This window comes from Rhinatrema bivittatum, chromosome 9 (assembly GCF_901001135.1).
Source record: "Rhinatrema bivittatum chromosome 9, aRhiBiv1.1, whole genome shotgun sequence".
NCBI lineage: Eukaryota > Metazoa > Chordata > Amphibia > Gymnophiona > Rhinatrematidae > Rhinatrema > Rhinatrema bivittatum.
In genome coordinates, this window is record NC_042623.1 from 61,688,388 (window position 1) to 61,706,844 (window position 18,457).

Here is an 18,457-nt window from a genome sequence, read left to right on the forward strand (position 1 = left end):
CTATCTTCCTCTACCAGGTGACCCTACTGACCCCCTTAAATTAGATATATGCACCATAGTACAAAATGCATTGACTATTCGGTATATTACCCAGCGAGAGGCCACTTTTCTCACCGCTGAACTTCCAGTCACACCAGTTTTTTATGTACTTCCAAAGATACATAAGACTTTAATAAATCCTCCAGGTCGCCCCATTGTGTCTGGGATCGGGTTGGTTCTCGAACCCCTCTCACAATTTGTTGACATCTTTTTAAGACCAGCAGTTCTGCGTATCAAATTGTATGTCCGCGACTCCGCTCACCTAATTCTTCTGTTGAATGATTTACAGGTACCTGCCTCACCATGTCTTTTGATTACCTTAGAGAGAGTCTCTCTTTACTCGAACATTCCCCAACAGGAGGCATTACAGGTAATTGAGGACACCCTCAATTGTCGTGCAACACCACATAGAGTCCCTACGCCCTTTCTCATGCAATTGACAACCCTTGCCCTTACTAAAAAAAATTTTCGTTTTGAAGACACCTTTACCAACAGATCAAGGGGACGGCGATGGGGGCCACGATGGCCCCCAGCCTAGCATGTTTATACGTGGCGAAGTTTGAGGAAATCCACGTGTAGCCGTCTATTTGGTGGAATTTTATACATGCCTGGTTTCGCTATATAGATGACGTTTAGGAACTGAGATTCAGTTCTATATGTTTTTTGACTGGCTTAACAATCGCAACCAGCATTTACAATTTTCTTTGTTTACACCGGTTTCAGATTTCGTTTTTGGACATGCTTGTTTCTATTGAGGATGGCTCTTTTTCGACTACAATATTATAGAAAACAGACTGACCGTAATACTATTCTCAGATTCGACAGCTGTCATCCTAAAGTCTTAAAGACTAATATTCCTACAGGTCAATTCCTCTGGTTGCATAGGCCCTGCTCTTCGAAGGCTGAATACATAGCTAAAGCTAAGGAGATGACCTCCCGGTTTAGACAGAGGGGATACCCACCAAAGGTTTTGAAACGCGCCTTTAAGAGAGCTTTGTATGTGAATAGAGATATTCTTTTTTTTTTCCAACACAGAAAGACACAAGTAAGTCCCTGAATTGTATCTTACCTTTTTCACCCTCTAGTCATGCTATTTCCAACATCATTCGGAGACATTGGTCTGCTTTATCTTTTTCGAAGCTGTTTCAGGGTTCCCTAAGATTTACCTATCGTAGGGGTAGGAATTTGAGGGGCATTCTAACCCGCTCTGACTTCTCCTGTCAACACCTTACTAGATGTGTGCCTGGTACTCACAAACCGTGTGGAAACTGTTCAGTCTGCAAGCACACCTCAACGCTTTCTAGTTTTACTGACCCAGGCTCAGGTAAAGTTTATGTACTTTATGGTGATTTTGATTGTAGCTCCGCTGGAGTTATTTATGCTATACGCTGTCTCTGCTCCAAACTGTATGTGGGGAAGACTAGAAGGCAGATTAGGACTAGAATTATAGAGCATCGATCTAACATCAAACATTCCCGAGCTTTGCCCCCCCTGGTGGATCATTGGATCTCCCTGTCACACACAGAATCTGATTTATTCTTTTTCATTTTAGAAGTAGTATCCACCCTTCCTAGAGGTGGTGACTTTGACACTCATTTGATTCGCTGTGAACAACGGTGGATTTACCGCCTCAATTCTGTTTCCCCTGGAGGTTTAAATAAGGAGATAGAATGGGTTCACTTTACCTGATTTTGATTGGACAAGAGCTCTCTGTCCCGATTGGTGGGTCATCTCCTTAGCTGATTGGCCCGCGAATGTTTTGGCGCCTTTTCCGTATGTTTAAAGGTCTATGCTGACTTTCATGTAATGCGCTCCCTGCCATGTCATCTTGTGAATTTGATACAGGTAAGATTTATACACTTGTTTATACTTGAATGGTGTACGGCATTGGTGCTTTCTTTTTAACACAGTCCTATTTATGTTTTCTATTTATAGTTCTTGTTAAGATGTACTGTGTGTCCCTCCCGATGCAGCCCTTGGCGAAACACGGGTCCGTGTCGGGGGACCCTTCCTTCTGAGAACATGTTTGCCTTATACAGTGGAGTTGCCAATTGAAAATAAAAGAATCTTCTTGAATTTAAACTTTTTTGGAATTTCGGGACTGTGTAACCCTTTATCTAGCACTCATGCTAGCTGTGCTCGGCTTGTTGTGGATTGGAAATTCTACCAGGAGAGAGAATAGGTAAGGACCAGAATTGAGTTGACAGGGAAGGGATGAGAGGACCAAAGTTGAAACTGATGTGATAAGGGGGAAAGGGTGGAGAAAAACCCAGGAATCAAGCTAGGGAGAGGGAAAGAAAAGATGGGATCTAAGCAGTAAGGATGGGAGGATGGCTTTATCCATCTGTTGGGGGTGCTCGTCTTCCTAATCTGTGCACAGCCACATCCCCTGGGCACCTGATGCAGTATGTAAATGAGGGGCTTCATAAAAAAGGATGTGCTAGGGAAGAATTGTGTGTCACTAGAGCTTAAACGCATCGGGTGCTCATAATTGCAGCAGGAGCTCACTATGAGCATCCATTTTTATCCCGCTTCTGGTCTATTTTGCTAAGGTTGCTGGATGCCCTTAGCTAAGCGCCCCTTGCTATTGTGTGAGTAAATTGTGCATGTACATTAGGTGACCAGAATTTTTTTTTTTAAATCAAGCCCATATATCTTTTTTTCTTAGCATTCAGACAGGTGAATCCAAAACCAGTGAGTTATGCACTTCTACCAGCAGGTGGAGATAGAAGAAAAGCTGACATCACAGTATATATACCCCTGCAATTACATCAGCCTGCCTGTATTCTCTGTCTCTAGCAGATGGTGGACATGCATCTTCCTACTGAGGATTGCTTTAAGTTTTAAAAGGAGAAAAGAAGAAGGAAATTTAATTCGCCCTGCTCTCCTGTGGTAATATCATACAGTCTCTCCCTCAGTCGAGAATTCCTGAGGTGATATCCTTGGATCCCTCCCTCAGATGAGTGCCTTGGTCTGGCAGCTATTTTCAAAGGGGAATAGTCTTGGAAGGTCTGTACCCTCTGGATACAGCTGCATGAGAGCAATTGCGCTTTCTGAAAGTGGATGCACTGGTATGTGCTCTTACCAAGCGGACAACTATTCCCATAGAAGGGGGAGCATCCTTGAAGGATGTTCAGGATAGGAGGATTGAGGCCATTATTAAGCAGGCCTTTGAAGCAAAGGCAATGAATTTGCAGATAGCGTCTTGTTCCCGGTGGCTTGCTTTTGTTTGTGTCTCTCTAAGGAGGTCAATGAATCTGGTGTGAATGCCAGGGCATTGATGGAACCAGCAACCTCTTTTTTGGCAGATGCGGGCTGTAATTTAGTCTGCACTTCAGCAAGAGGGATGTCTTCAGTAATAGCGGTCAGGCGTCAGTTATGGCTGAGAAATTGGTTGGCTGATGCAACCTCCAAGTCTATCCTTACGAAGCTTCCTTTTATTTATTTATTTAGCATTCGTTTATATACCGAGGTATAGCAGACATTGCCTTCACTCCGGTTTACATTATAACAAACCAGTTACATTTTAAAGGCTCGCTCTTGTTTGGGAGCGAGATAGAGAAAATGGCCAATAAGGGTGGTGAGTCCCAGGTTCCTCGGTTGCCAGGGGATAAGAAACAGATGCCACCCTCCTTCAGCATGAGAGCTCAAACTAGGAGATCCAAGCATTTTCGACCCTACAGAGAAGCAGCTTTTCAGAGGGCTCAACCTTTGGGTAGGTCTCAGTCCTTTCGTCCCAGGCAGCCCAGACCTGGAGTTCCTGCACGAGCCGAGAACAGCATGCTGAGTGGTAGCCAGCTTCTGCAAAACCTTATACAACTTTACTTTGCCTGATAGGCCTCACCTACCACATCCCCTTTTAGGGAAGGGAGGCCAGTAGACTGTTAGCTGCTGCTCTCCTCGCTATCATCTTTCTTTCTCTCACTACTTCTCTGTGTAGGTCACGGTATAACTCAAAACACATATGCCTACTCATGATTCGTTTTGACTATGGAGCAGTAGACTGTACTTGAATAACAGTTGTGAAAGTAAAGATTACATCAAAGACATGTGGCTGCCATAATGTGTTCTGCCTGATAGTGACACTAAAAGATGCATGTGTGGCACGACAGTTTGTGGCCTAGCTAGTGCCATGTGGCTTGCCAGGTCTCCCCATGGCCCCTATCCTAGCAATTACAAGTTTATGAGATAGTGGCACAAGTGTGATGCCACCACAGCTGCGCCTTGAACATGGAGAGCTACATCTCTAGAAATGCTGTACCTCTCAAATAGCTCTGAAGTTTAAAGGCACAGCCTAAAGAGACAGGTAGACAGGTTAAGGTTTCACTGACAGATTTCACAATTTACTGCCTCATTCTGTAGCAGAGAAATGTGTGCATGGGAAGTAATGCACCTGTACTGGATAGGCTTACTGTCACATAGGCGTGCCTAGACACAGCTGACACCACTGCCTCACCAGTTTTAGAGTCACTGCAGACTAGGTTTTCTGACTGGATCCAGATTTGCAGGACATGTTATCCAGTCCTGGTATTACTCCCATGCATGCAGGTATTGATAGTCTTGGTGACACTCTGAAAAGCTATAGGGGAATCGCATGAAATCCCAGAATGTAATGGGTTCCAAACGAGGACAGGATTTACCTGTCCTGAAATTTGAAGCCAATTGGTAACCCTACTGTAGACATCAGAGTGCTGTAGTAGCAAGCATTGCCTTGCAGCCTTGGGTAAAGCGTCTCTGCTACCTGGTGCCATTCCGACAATGCATTCACGTCCTTCCAGGCTAGCATTCCTCTTGGTGGTTGCATGCACCCTGATACAGATGTACCATACTACATCTAGCTATGCAATGTATAAATGATCATGTGCAGAAGGTGAGAGCCTTGCCCGGCATATTGTCATTTAGGTACTGTTAGCTTCTCGGGGAGCCTACACCAGGATGCACAACTGGCTCTATGAAGGCAGGATTGGGAATCAGATGGTGTCCTGCCTTCACTTGTATTTTGCTATAACATTTGAGATATCTCCTGCACAATAAAGTGTATAAGCACCCTTAGAGCACACACGTCTCTCCTGAGCAAAGATTAACATCTCTGAAGTCAACTGTAAGATGTGTTTAAACCTATGGGCTTCAACTCAGCTGTCACAGTAGCCTTACTCAGATATGGAGATGTCAGGATGCTGCAAGGCCTTTGCCCATTATGGCTCAATGATAGGCATGTGGTGCAGCTGTATGGTCATATGTCTGTACCCAGAAAAAATGCAGAGTATTTAGGTTTTAGCTATGGCTAGTATCTCTTACAGTCCTGGTGCCATCTGTGACCTCCCTTAAAGCACATAGACTGAACACTCCTGTGGCAAACAGCTTGCAGATAGTTCCATTTCCAAAATCACCCCACACTTTCCTGTGCTTTCATGCTTGCAGGTGCTTGCTGATCAACATGCCTATCACGAAGAAGAGCTGCTATCCTCTAGGCCAGGGGTCGGGAACCAATGGCTCGCGAGCCAGATGTGGCTCTTTTGATGGCTGCATCTGGCTCGCAGACAAATCTTTAATAAAAAAAAATCTAACAAAAACCCCCACCCTCCTGACGACCCCCAAGACCTCCAAAATTAATTTACTACAACCCCCCCCCTTCCTGACCCCCCCCCCCCCCCCCAAGACCTGCCAAAAGTCCCTGGTGGTCCAGCGGGGGTCCAGGAGCGGTCCGGGAGCAATCTCCTGGACTTGGGCTGTGACATAGTAAGGGCAAAGGGCCGTCGGCTGCCAGTAATCAAAATGGCGTCGATGGCCCTTTGCCCTAACATATGTCACAGGGGCTACCGCTGCCATTGGTCGACCCCAGTGACATAGTGAGGGCAAAGGGCCGTCGGCGCCATTTTGACTATTGGCAGCCGACAGCCCAAGTCCAGGAGATTGCTCCCGGACCGCTCCTGGACCCCCGCTGGACCACCAGGGACTTTTGGCAGGTCTTGGGGGGGGGGGGGGTCAGGAGGATGGGGGTTGTAGTAAATTCATTTTGGAGGTCTTGGGCGTCAGGAGGGTGGGGGTTTTTGTTAGATTTTTACTTTTTTATTAAAGATTTGTCTGCGAGCCCTGGACCCCCGCTGGACCACCAGGGACTTTTGGCAGGTCTTGGGGGGGGTCAGGAGGGTGGGGGGTTGTAGTAAATTAATTTGGCAGGCCTTGGGGGGGCGTCAGGAGAGTAGGGGGTTGTAGTAAATTAATTTGGTAGGTCTTGTATGGCTCTCACGGAATTACATTTTAAAATATGTGGCGTTCATGGCTCTCTCAGCCAAAAAGGTTCCCGACCCCTGCTCTAGGCTGTGCCTTTTGTGGTGTACGTCACTTTTACAGTTAGTGGTGAGCAGGACAGTGGGCTCCTACACTGTGAATGATATGCTCTGTGTATAGCATTATGGCTAGAGAAACTGTTGTGAGCTGATGACTTAATGAGCCTACAAGCTGCCTCTGTTGTAAACGCAACTCAGTGCTGAATGTATAGGCCTACTGCTCCCAGAGGTCTCACGTGGTTGCCATGATGGCTGATGGCCTTTCTGTGTTGGTGTCTTGCCAGACACCCATGTAGTGACACCTAAGCCCTTCAGGGGCCCATGCCATTACCAAAGACAAAGTAGGTTTCCATATATGTCTGTGACGGGTGTGTTTTACGTGGCCAGGTATAGATAATCTGTGCCAAGGAGAAGGACTCAGACTATCTCATTAGCAGTTAGGAACAAGTAGCCACAGATATCTATGTGGTTTGATGACAAACATTCCAGAAACATACACATTGCCCATGTGAAGGTGCAGGAAGTGCTGCAGGTATTATATACTCAAAAGATAAGTGTATGAGTGTGCACCTTCACATGGGCAATGTGTATGTTTCTGGAATGTTTGTCATCAAACATTCCAGAAACATCTCCAAACTGAAGGGCTTAGGTGTCACTACATGGGTGTCTGTGTTAGTCTCTGTGTCTGGGGGTGCTGTTGCACTCAGAGGTCCTTCCCTTTCCACAGCAATCCATACTCCACAGCAGGCAGTGTGTGTGCATTCATTTTGCACACACAGCTTTAGAACAGCAGTGATCGAGTGCTTGCACTCTTGAGAAGGGGGCGCCTTTGACAGCTGAGCATATGGCCTGCAGTATGAATGGCCTCACGGCTTGCACTCCAACATTTCCCCAGTTTATACCTAGTGTTGAGAAAGGGGCGGAGGTGTGAAATTTGCCAGCATCACATGTAAAATATGCAGTCTTATGTGTACGTATTAGTTGTCATTTGCCTGTCATGCACACTGCTGCCCCCCCCCCCCCCAATATGGATGCTTTTCCAGCACTACTTGGAGTGGGCCTAATAGTCCAGTTATTAGGGGCTGTGCAGGCTACCCAGAGCTCAAGCTGTCACAGAGGCTTGCAACTTTAGGGAGGGAAGTAGTGGGTGTTAAGAAGCCGGCTGCTGAATGAGGGGATGCTGTGATGGATGTAACGTGGAGTTGCAAGGACCACGTAATGCCATTGATGTTGGATTGATTCAGATGAACGGTTTGCATGATGATAGTTTTGTGGCAGCAAGTACTGAGTTACCCCGTGCAGGGGCTTGTGTGTGTGTGTGTGTGTGTATGCCAGGCGTTTGTTTTGGTTGTCTGGTTCCCAAGACGTGGCACAAGTCCTAATTGAGAGTCTCTTTTTCCAGTCAGTGGTCTCATTAACCTCCTCTCAGTTGATCATGTCATGCACACTTTACATATAGGCTGCCACCCCAGGACGCATCATTTGACTCTAACTCTGTCCTCTGTATACGCTGGCAGGGTCGGGCTACCTTATTTCTGCCATAAGTAGGTCACTAACTTTCCTGTGCATACATAGAGGTGCTGTGCCTATATATGCTGAGAATATAGATGACTGGCTTTGCTAAGCACTTTAGGCACTTCACTAGTACACTAACCAACCTATCCCTTCAACACCGCTATGTACTTGCTGATTGTTGACACAGTGTGTCAGCTAATGTGTGACAACTAGGGAGGAGGATTGAGGGAGTTGTGTCTTGTCCAGGATGCCTACAGGCAAAGAATATAGGGCCTAGATGGCTGCTGCTGCTGCTTGGGACCAGGCAAACTTCCACAGACTGCCATCCCTGTTCTGGCATGGCTTACGGATATGTATAGTACGTGTAAGGTAAGGGTGACCTTACAGGTAACATCCATATCCTGAAGGCTGCCCACTACAGAGATGGCAGTCAGTCTGTGGAATTCTGCCAGGTCCCAAGCAGTAGCTGCAGGCCTCTAGGCCTTCTGCTCTTCACCTGTGGACCTTCTACTCCCTTGCTTCTCCTCTCTAGTTGTCACACAGTAGCTGACACTCTGTGCCAAAAGTCAGCAAGTTGACGTCATATTTGGTTTAGTGTGAAAGCTACAAATGTTTGGTTACAGATAGCCTTTGAGTCATGACACAAATAATGGGTGCGAAGATCAAGTCTTGAGTGATGATGATTCTAGCTTCCCCTTAACACCACACAAGCTCTATATGTTCACAATATATTATGTGCACTAGCTTGCTACTGTCCAACTCACATACAGGCCCATGTAAGCTGGAATTAGCTAAGAGTATGCAGTGTAAAGAAAGCAACAAGAGGCAATACTACAGGCCCCAGAAATGAGCTTCTTCTTTAGCTCTTGCTGTCTTCCTTAGGAGTATACACTGAGTGTGCAGTTGTATTACCTAGGCCAGTGGTTCTCAACCTTTTTTCTGTCGGAACACACCTGACAGATGGTTCTCACACGCATGACACACTGACCCATGATCGTCTCAGGGCTAGATGTAAACGTACAGTTTGCATCCACGGAAACCCCCCTGACCCACAATAATGGATGTAAAGCAGAATTATGACATTCCCCATACAACTCACCCTACAAAAAAGATATTCTGGTTCTGGTGTCATCTCAGTAACAGCAACTCAAATCCCTTCTACTTCCAGGCTCAATAGCCCTACTTATGAAAAGACAGCAGTTTACCACCAATGCATGTCCTCTTGAGAAAACACAACAAATAAAGACTGATACAAACGCTTACATGCTAGTAAAATATCTCATCTCGGTAACAGACACAGAACCGACCTAACATACTCCCAGGATCTGTAGTAATGCACATAAACTAATCCGCACACAGTTACACCTGTATTATGGAATACACTCAAACAGGAGCAACCCTATCTATGAAAAGGCAACACTACAAATATTAAATCAGGCCCTAAAAACCAATATTCCTCTTATTAGGAAAACAGAACTAGCAAGCAGCTATATATCCCCACACAGAAATAATTGTAAAACTATACTAATAAGCAGAATAAATGTTTCAAAACAGCTATGAACAGAATAACTCATATTAAAAACTCATAAAAACTATTAAACATTCTCCAAACACCAATAAAATATTTCAAAAAAGCAGACATCACATCATATTAAATAATTAAAATGGCAGTTAATCAAGAAAAATAAACTTAAAAAGCCACCTTTACTTACCCCCTCCAGCAGCTCTCCTGCTCCCCTTCCATGCAGGCCATGGCACACACCAGAAGCAGCAGTAGAAGCTAAGCTCTATACTCATGGTCCTCTTCCTTAGTGCCCATGTCTCTTACACACACACACACCATACCAGTCATGCCCCCATGACCAGTTTCTGTCTCTCACACACCAATCATCTCCCAAACAGTCTTTGACACACACACACCAGTCACCTTCCTGAACAGTTTCTCTCATGCCATACACACACACACACAGGCTTTCCACTCCCATGTTCTACTTACATATATGGGCTTCTCACATAATCACTTTCTCTGTCTCACACACACACACACACACACACACTCTCACCAGTCTCTCACTCTCATGCTTGTTCTCTCCACATGCACAGGCTTCTCATTCCCATAATCACTTTCTTTCTCTCTCTCACACACACACATACACACCAGTCACCTGATCTCTCTCATGCATACACACACACACAGGCTTCCTACTCCCATGTTCTCTTTCAGATATACAGGCTTCTCCCTCCCATGCTGTGTCTCACACACACCCAGGTTTCTCACTCCCATGCTCACTCTTCACATGCACAGGCTTCACATTCCCATAATCACTTTCTTTCTCTCTCTCACACACACGCATACACACACACACAGGCTTCCTACTCCCATGTTCTCTTTCAGATATACAGGCTTCTCCCTCCCATGCTGTGTCTCACACACACCCAGGTTTCTCACTCCCATGCTCACTCTCTTCACATGCACAGGCTTCTCATTCCTATAATCACTTTCTCTCTGTTACACACACATCAGTCTCTCTCTCATTTCCATGCTCGCTCTCCACGTGCACAGGCTTCTCATTCCCTGAATCACATTCTTTCTCTCACATTCACACACACCAGTCTCTTTCTCTCACACATACCGTCACCTTACCAACCAGTCTCTCTCTCTCATGCATGCACACACGCAAAGGCTTCCCACTCCCATGCTCTCTCACATAATCAGGCTTCTCATACCAATGCTTTCTTTCCCCCCCCCCCCCTTCCCAACACCAGGCTTCTTACGCCCATGCTTTCTCACATACCCAGATTTCTCACGTCTATGCTTTTTCTCTCTCTCTCTCACACACACACACACACACACATCAGTCACCTCCCTGACTAATGTCTCACACTCTCACATACATATCAGTCATCTCCCTGAACAGTCACTTTCATTGTCTCTCACATATACACACACATCAGCTCTCTGACCAGTTTCTCTCAATCACACACAGGCTGGCTGGCTGGCTGCTTCTCTCTCTTTCTCTCACTCACTTCCTCTCTCCCCACCCCCCCCCTGAGCACAAATGGTAGCTGCAGCAGATTCCTCCTCCAGCCCCCGCAGGTCAAGAAAGAAGAATCCCATCGGCCGCAGGAGGCTCATGCTGCTGTCTCCTTTCCCGATTACCGGCTGCTTCGATTGCTCGGGGGCCGCTGCTGCTGCCGCTGCGTATCACTTCCTGTTCCGGGTCACAGGGGGCGCGGGAAGAAGAAAAGTTCAGCCGCATGTGCCACTGCTTCTTCTACCACCGCTGCTGTTCCCACTGGGCTTGAACGTACTGATAGCCCAGTGGCAACTGCAGCAGGGAAGAAAGAGCAGCGGGACAGACCGGGAGCGTGCGACACACCTGCCGGTGCTTGGCGACACACTGGTTGAGAAGTGTTGACCTAGGCTAAAGATCTTGCCTGCTAGATATGTGGCAAGTTGTAATGTGCAAGGGCAGTATTAATGTTACTTTTGTAAACTGTTGTGATCTTTATATGGAACAACAGTATATAAAATGTCTAAAATAAATAAATACATTCTAGCATGCAAGGTCATGTGGAGGCAAACCTTCTTCCTAGTGAACTGCTAACACAAAAAACACACAATGAAAGGAGCCAACCAGTAAGTGTATTTTTCAGACCAGTGACCACTTTATTAACGGACACTGTTTGAAATAAATTGCATGTCTTAGGTAATACATTCTGCAAGGACAAGATAGCAATTAGCACAAAGCATTGCACATTTAATGAACAGCACATTCTGTGTAGACCTGTACATACATTGTTTGAAATGACATCATTACACGTAAAGGCTTAGCATCTTATCCTTTTGGCACAATCATGATTACAACTAAGAACATAGAAATCGGAAGTGGCAACCTCAATAGCTACAGTACACATTTAATATTGTAACTGATAGCAGCCTTACTATGTTAATGCTAGGAAAAGGCCCCAGACAGTCCATGTTGAAAGAGTGCAGTCAAGGGGACAGACTAAGGGCCAAGGTAGCACAGTTCAGCAAGAAGGCAGCTGGACCAGGACCAAAGAGCACAGCAATAAGGCAATTGGATCAAGACCAAAGAGCGCAGCAAGAAGGCAGCAGGCCCAGGAGGAGACCCAGCAGCAATGAGGCAGCAGCTACAGGAGCTGAGATAAGACACCAGCAGCATGGAGGTAGCAGGAACTGCGATGAGATGAGACACCTGAATCCAGAGCAGGACATGAGACATGATGAGAAGAGGCAGCAGCTGGACCATGACTGGAGGCTGCTTCAAGGAGGATGGAATATGGGCAGAACATCATGGAGGTCTTTAGAGTTAGGCTGCTGCCCCACAATGGCTGACAGTACACCATTCCTTCTGCGAGCTGGCACGGCCACTCTGTAGTGAGGATGGGCCCAGCAGGCTTCTTCCATCTAGACGGCACAGCAACTCTGTAGAGGTGCCTGCCCAGGAGTGTTGGAACAACATTTATTTGCCATTCGATGGCACCACTTTAGATAGTTTATGGCCTCTTGCCACTTGGGGGCCTACCCCTCGGGCGACTGTCATCCCAGAGACTGCTGCGGGGTGTGGACTCCAGTGATGCTGGTGATGAATCAGAGGGTGGCTCAGGCATTCATTGCAGGAGCTGTGTATGCACATTTGACATGCTGTTCACAGCTGCGGCCAGCGTGGTCATGTTCTGTGTATTTGCTTGCGCAGGATCTGGTTCTGCCTGTTGACACCCCTCCAGAGGTGCACCAGCTCTGCCCATATGTGTCTAAGGTGTACCCCCATGTGGCTCGTATGGTGTCCAGCCACTCAGGCATGCCCTTGAACACATCCAGTCCTAACCTTTCCACGAGACGCTCCTTCATGGGGGTGAGGACGATGGAACAAGGGGCTCCTCCTCCGATCCGCCTTTGATATTTATTTCTCGCAGCCACCTTGGCTTTTAGCTGCCCCTTGATATACTGGTACCTGTGCAGCACCTGCTCCCCACTGCGAAGTACTCCACTGTGTGTGGTGATGTCCCGGGCTGTGTTGCACCAGATCTGGCCCTTGGCTGCCTTTGAGGTCTTGGCCGCCTGGTTGCTAAAGAGCATTGCAAAATGCTACAGGATCCCTTTAATGACCATCTTGTTCTCCTGGACACTGAACTTGATAGCCCAGAGACGAGGCCATCCTGCTGCCTGACTGCCAGAAGGGGGTGCCACTTCCGCTTCTGGAGAGGTGTCCTCCCTTTTCTCAGTCTCCCTCCTATTCCCCTCTCCCCTCTCTTCTCCCCTCCTTTCCTTGCCCTGCCAACTCCCTTCCCCTCTGACCTCTCTGTCTATCCTTAGCCTGCTGTCCTCTTCCCTCCGTCCTCACCTGCCTATCCCCTTCCCCCTCCTGCCTCCTGCCGCCTCCTATTCCTTTTCTCCTGCCTCTCTCTCCTCCTGTCCCTACTCCTACTCCTTCTTCCCCTAGCACTCCTGCCCTCCTGCTTTGAGTTGATTTTATAATCTATATAAATAAAAATGTAAATGTTCATTTCTTCAAAATCTTAAATCTCCGAAAGTTCTTCACCGATTGCTTTGAAATTTTGACACAACGTTGCATTCGAATACGCGCGTTTTTTTATATACCTATATTATATAGATGTCACACCTGTGACAGGTAAAAACATGCTTTTTTGGAAAAACAGCGCCATCTGTTGGATGTACAAGCAACACACGCTATCTACAATGTAAATGGGCTCTGACCCACGGCCCGCAAATGCTCAGTAGAGAGCAGCTCTACCTCGCATGTGCGGACCATTGAGCTCTGCGCTATGTGTTGGGTGTCACAGAGGGGAGGAGGAAAGGGCAGACGAGTCTCCACTCTGAGAAACAGCTCAGCCCGTTCCTCCCCCGCTGGGGAAGGGAGTAGGGACTGCCGGACAGTTACACACAGGAGGAGGAAAGGGTAGAAGAGTCACCGAGCCAGTCCGTCCACCGCCGGGCAAGGGGGGGAGGGAGTTGGGACGGCCGGAGCAGAGCAAATGCAGTAGAAAGCGGCTGTGAAGAGATCACAAGCAGCTGCAGCCTGCAGCAGCCAAAGCGCAAAGAGCTGAATAGAGAACAGCTCGCCCTCCTCCCCCGCCCCCTGAGTCCCGCAGATAAGGAGAAGCCAAGTAAATATCCCGCAACTGCGGGGGGGGGGGGGGGGGGGAAGGGGAAGGCAGTGCTGTCAGCCTGCCCGTGGGTCTCAGCCACCATGGGAAGAGTTTACATGGGCATCGCTCCACCCCCACTCCCAGCAAAGCACCGTGACGAAAGTGAAAGCCAGATCCCTGCTCCCTCCTCCCTCTCAAGCCCCCGATCGGATTTCTTAAAGGCACAGGTCTGCCAGAAAGAGCAAAGTAGGCTAGGCAACATGTCCCAAATCTGTTGCAGTGCCTGCCACCTGCCCTTTGCGAGGGGGGGGGATGGGGGACAGAGTGTTTTCCTCTCCCAGACACAACTGGCGTGGGAACTTTGCAAGCTCTTGCGAGTGCAGAGCAAAGACTTAGGTGGGGAGGGGACAAAAATCCCGCCCGTTTTAACTGTGTGAGAGAGAAGTGTGGTAATGTGCGTTGAAGGTGAATGTGAGTGCCAGAGAGCGTGGGAGACTGTGAGGGATTGTGTATGTGTGTGACAGGGATTGGGTGTGCGTGTGTGAGGGACAGAGGGAGAGTGTATGTGCAAGAGAGAGAGAGAGAGGAAGCCTATGTAGGGGGCTGTATGAGAGAGAGATTCTCTACCCCCCCAGCTCTCCACTTATAGGTTACAGTAGAAGGGGTTCAGTGTAGAGGGGAATGGGAGAGCAAAGAAGTTTGGGCCTGTTAGGATAGAGTGAAAGGGGTTTGAGCCTGTGCCACCGGGGAAGGGGGGAGGGAGTTGGGATGGCAGGCCATTACGCCTCGCAAGATCCCCCTCGGCCACCGCTGCAGCTCCTACCACCGCCGCCGCCTCTGGCCCTTTGTGGTGCTGGGGGGGGGGGGGGGGAGCAGAGCAGAGCAAAGACGTAGGAGGAGAGGGGACAAAAATCTCACCCGTTTTAATGGGCTTAACGGCTTGGACTAAATATTTTACGATTCCATTTCAATGTTTCCGATTGCATTGTTAAATTGAATTTTCTTAGATTTCGATTTATTTTCATTTTGATTTAATTATTTCATGTGACATTGCATTGGAATTGAGCTGTCATTTACCATACCGTTCATTTAGTGAGTATAGTTTATGTTTTTTCTTTTTTCATTCTTTTTCATTTCTAGAATTATGCGGTTTACATCTAGACATGGATTGCTTCTCACATGGACAAGTATATGTTGCGTGTTCTAGAGTCGGCAAACCAGACAATCTCTATATCTGCACAGACAATGGAACAACAAAAAATATTGTATACCCACAAGCATTGTGAAATTAACCATATTCGAAACGTGCGCTTTCTCTTTTCTTTCTTTTCCATTTAACCAGACTGAGCCACAGCAACGCGTGGCCGGGTACAGCTAGTAATATAATAAATTTCAGAAATAGTGCTTAATGCACTAGAATGCAAAATAGTTCACACTCGCAAACAATGCTTACTGTTTGCTGTTTTGCTCGTTTTAGCATGCAAAATGTTATTTGTGAAGTTTATCTCACAATAATACATTGGCTTTTTAGTGATTTAAAATTGGAAAAGCTTTGTTCTGTAAATTGAAGATATTTTTTGCCATCACAGCAACAAAGTAGAATAATAACAAAAGCTTTAGGATGCATTTTAAACCGTACTGATAGAAATTACAATACAAATCTATTTCCTAGAAAAGGGCATTTTAATATTCAGGATTTATATAAATAGCAATAGATTCATTTAGAGCTACCAATTTTGTTTGATTTTTACTTACATACTGGTCAAAATAATTACTGATATTTCAAATTGCAATCTGTTTAGAAACTAGTGAAGATATGCTTTATTTTGAGTTAAATTGCCATGAAGACTGTAATCAGTCTGAATTTAACTGTGTGCCCAAAACTAATGATTATTTGGAACCTATTATCTAAAATTATCATCTGGAAAATATCATTAAAACACTGTTAATTATGATTAAGAGATTTTCCTTGATCATTTGCAGATGAACAATTTTGTTTTCATGGAAACTGAGAAGTGAAAATACTATAACAAATCACTACAATCTTTATTGTTTAGCTTTATTTATTGTTTAAGCAACATAAATTAAGCCTGTTAGAGGAGAGAATGGGAGGTTTTATGCTGTACTATTTATGGTTGATAATATAAGCCAAAATTAAAAAAATTAGTTTTTCCTTTTTAAATATGACCTGAATGACATAATAATAAGTAGCATTGGTGCAAGCAGTTGTTGCGGTCCCGGGCCGTGCCCCGGTCCCTCCACCTACCTCGGGGGCGGCCCGGGCCGTTTCCACCCTTCCCCGGGCGGTTTCCTGTCTTCTTCGGACCTGCAGGCCTTTCAGCGCATCTCTCCCTCCTCGGGAGAGATGCCGACGCTCCGGCGCGGCTGGCCCCGCCCCCTGATGCGCGCGTGGGGAGGAGCCCCATTTAAAGGGGACAGCGAGGGAAATTCTCACTCTGGCCCTGGATGACGTCAGACGCCTTCAGGGGATAAGTACCCTGCAGCTAGATCACTCCCGTGCCTTGCAACAATGTTCCTGGTCTTCCGCCTGCTGGTGCTGTGTTCTTGGTTTGTTCTTCGTCCAGCTACTGCTCTACCCTCCTCGCTGGATTGATTCTTCTGGACTCCGACCCTTGGACTGGCTTTGGACCGCTCTTCGGACTTCGACCCTTGGACTGGCTTTGGACCGCTCTCTGGACTTCGACCCCTGGACTGGCTGCGGACCGCCCTTTGGACTCAGACTCCTGAACAGACCTTTGGATTACCTACGACCTGCTGGAGGCGCCAGCCGTCTGGAACCCACGACCTGCAGGAGGCGCCTGCATCCGGACCATCTTCCACCTTCAGGGAGTTGCCTAAGTCCCAGCGGCCGTGTCCCTAAGGGCTCCTCCTGGGGGGACTTCGACTTCCAGGGTGAATCTCCAAAAGTCCCAGCGGCTGGACTGCTAAGGACTCCTCCCGGGGGAGTGCCGGTCTCCAGGGCGAAGATTCTTCTTTCACCAGGGTCCGACGTCAGCCATCCTCCCAGTGGGTACCGAGTCCTTGGTCGCATAGGACTCCACCGTAGTCCAGTATCTCCACTTGCTCGGAGTCTCCGAACCGCCTCGGGGTTGGGACGCTTGCTGTGGGCCCTCACAGCACTCCATCCTCTGTCCCAACCGGCCCAAGGGTCCACGAACGTAACAGCAGTTATTTATTACTTCTGTAACAAGAGTTTAATCAATCTTGTGTTTAAGTGGATGGGTATCAAGTTTAGAGCAACAGTATTCCTTGATAATCCCTACCATTGAGGATACATAAAGAGAGAGATCGGTGTTTCCCAATCTTTTCATACCTAAGGTACGCCTACATTAACATGTTTTGTGGCATGCCAGCCTTCATGGAGCAGGAAATGCAGACATAGAGAGGACATAGAGAGGACTTACATGGTCAAAAGAAGAGCTAGGAAAGTGCTGAAAGCCCTACCAGTCTCTCCCAAATTTTAAAACAAAGGGAGAGAAAGGAAGAGAGGGGGTAAAGATGTACTTGAACCTGTCATGATGGATGAGCTCCCTCTATATACAGTAATTGCAGCAAAAGGAAGAACTTGGTGTGATACAGGTAGCCAGCTCAGATAGTTGCATTGGTGGCTCCCAACTCTCAAAGTAAGTCACATCTAGTACTCAGTGCATGCCCTCCCTGTCTCACTCAGTTTGGGGATAAGACAGAGGCTGGAAGGACTAAAAAATGCAGAAGATGAGGAGATACTGTGTGCAATAAGAAGCTGGTCCTAGCTATCCTTCCCTGCATGCTGCCCATTAATTATTACACTCCTGGGCTCATGCTGTACCTAGGAAGCAGAAGCATGCATGATTACACTTATTTCAAACAAGACAAGTTTAAGAATCACCACTAGTGTCTCTTGTTGCTGTGAGGTGCTGACTGCAGAGCTCAGGTACTGGCCTGGATATGAGCATCAGGTAGTGGTGACTTTTCTGAGGCATACTGGTTGGAAAATACTGAAATAGATGTCGTACTCATACAGTCATATGCAGCAATATGGAAAAGGAAATTTAAACTCTCGATTTGCTGCTACAGTTATGTTTTATTAGTTGAAGAGTATACTGTATAGTGTTTCATGCTGCTTTAGCTCTCAGACGGTTGTATGGAAAGTATGTCTTAACAGGTAGGTAAACAAATATGTGATAAATAGTTCTATGAATTTGTGAATTTTGCAGAATGCTTATAAAATTATTTGTAAAATGAAAACTTTACTTTAATTACATTCTTGCTGATCAGTAAACATTATTGAATTGCAGTGGTGACTCATTGCAGCACTTGTCTGTAGAATAGAAGTTTTCTTGGATCCTGCTTCTTGAGCAAGCATCTCAATACATTTTGCACAAATGTCCTTCCCTTTTGTCATTTCCCACTTTATACTTCTCTTTCACAATTCTATGCTATCTGGACCTACCTTGTAATACAGGAGCATAATAAAT

At 46.7% G+C, this 18,457-nt stretch overlaps 1 protein-coding gene across 3 annotated transcripts in view; it reads left to right on the forward strand.

Moving 5' to 3' along the window:
- The window catches only part of CPNE8 (copine 8), a 587,797-nt gene that overhangs the window by 41,012 nt on the left and 528,328 nt on the right, over positions 1-18,457 (forward strand). The gene's annotated exons all lie outside the window — the stretch shown is intronic.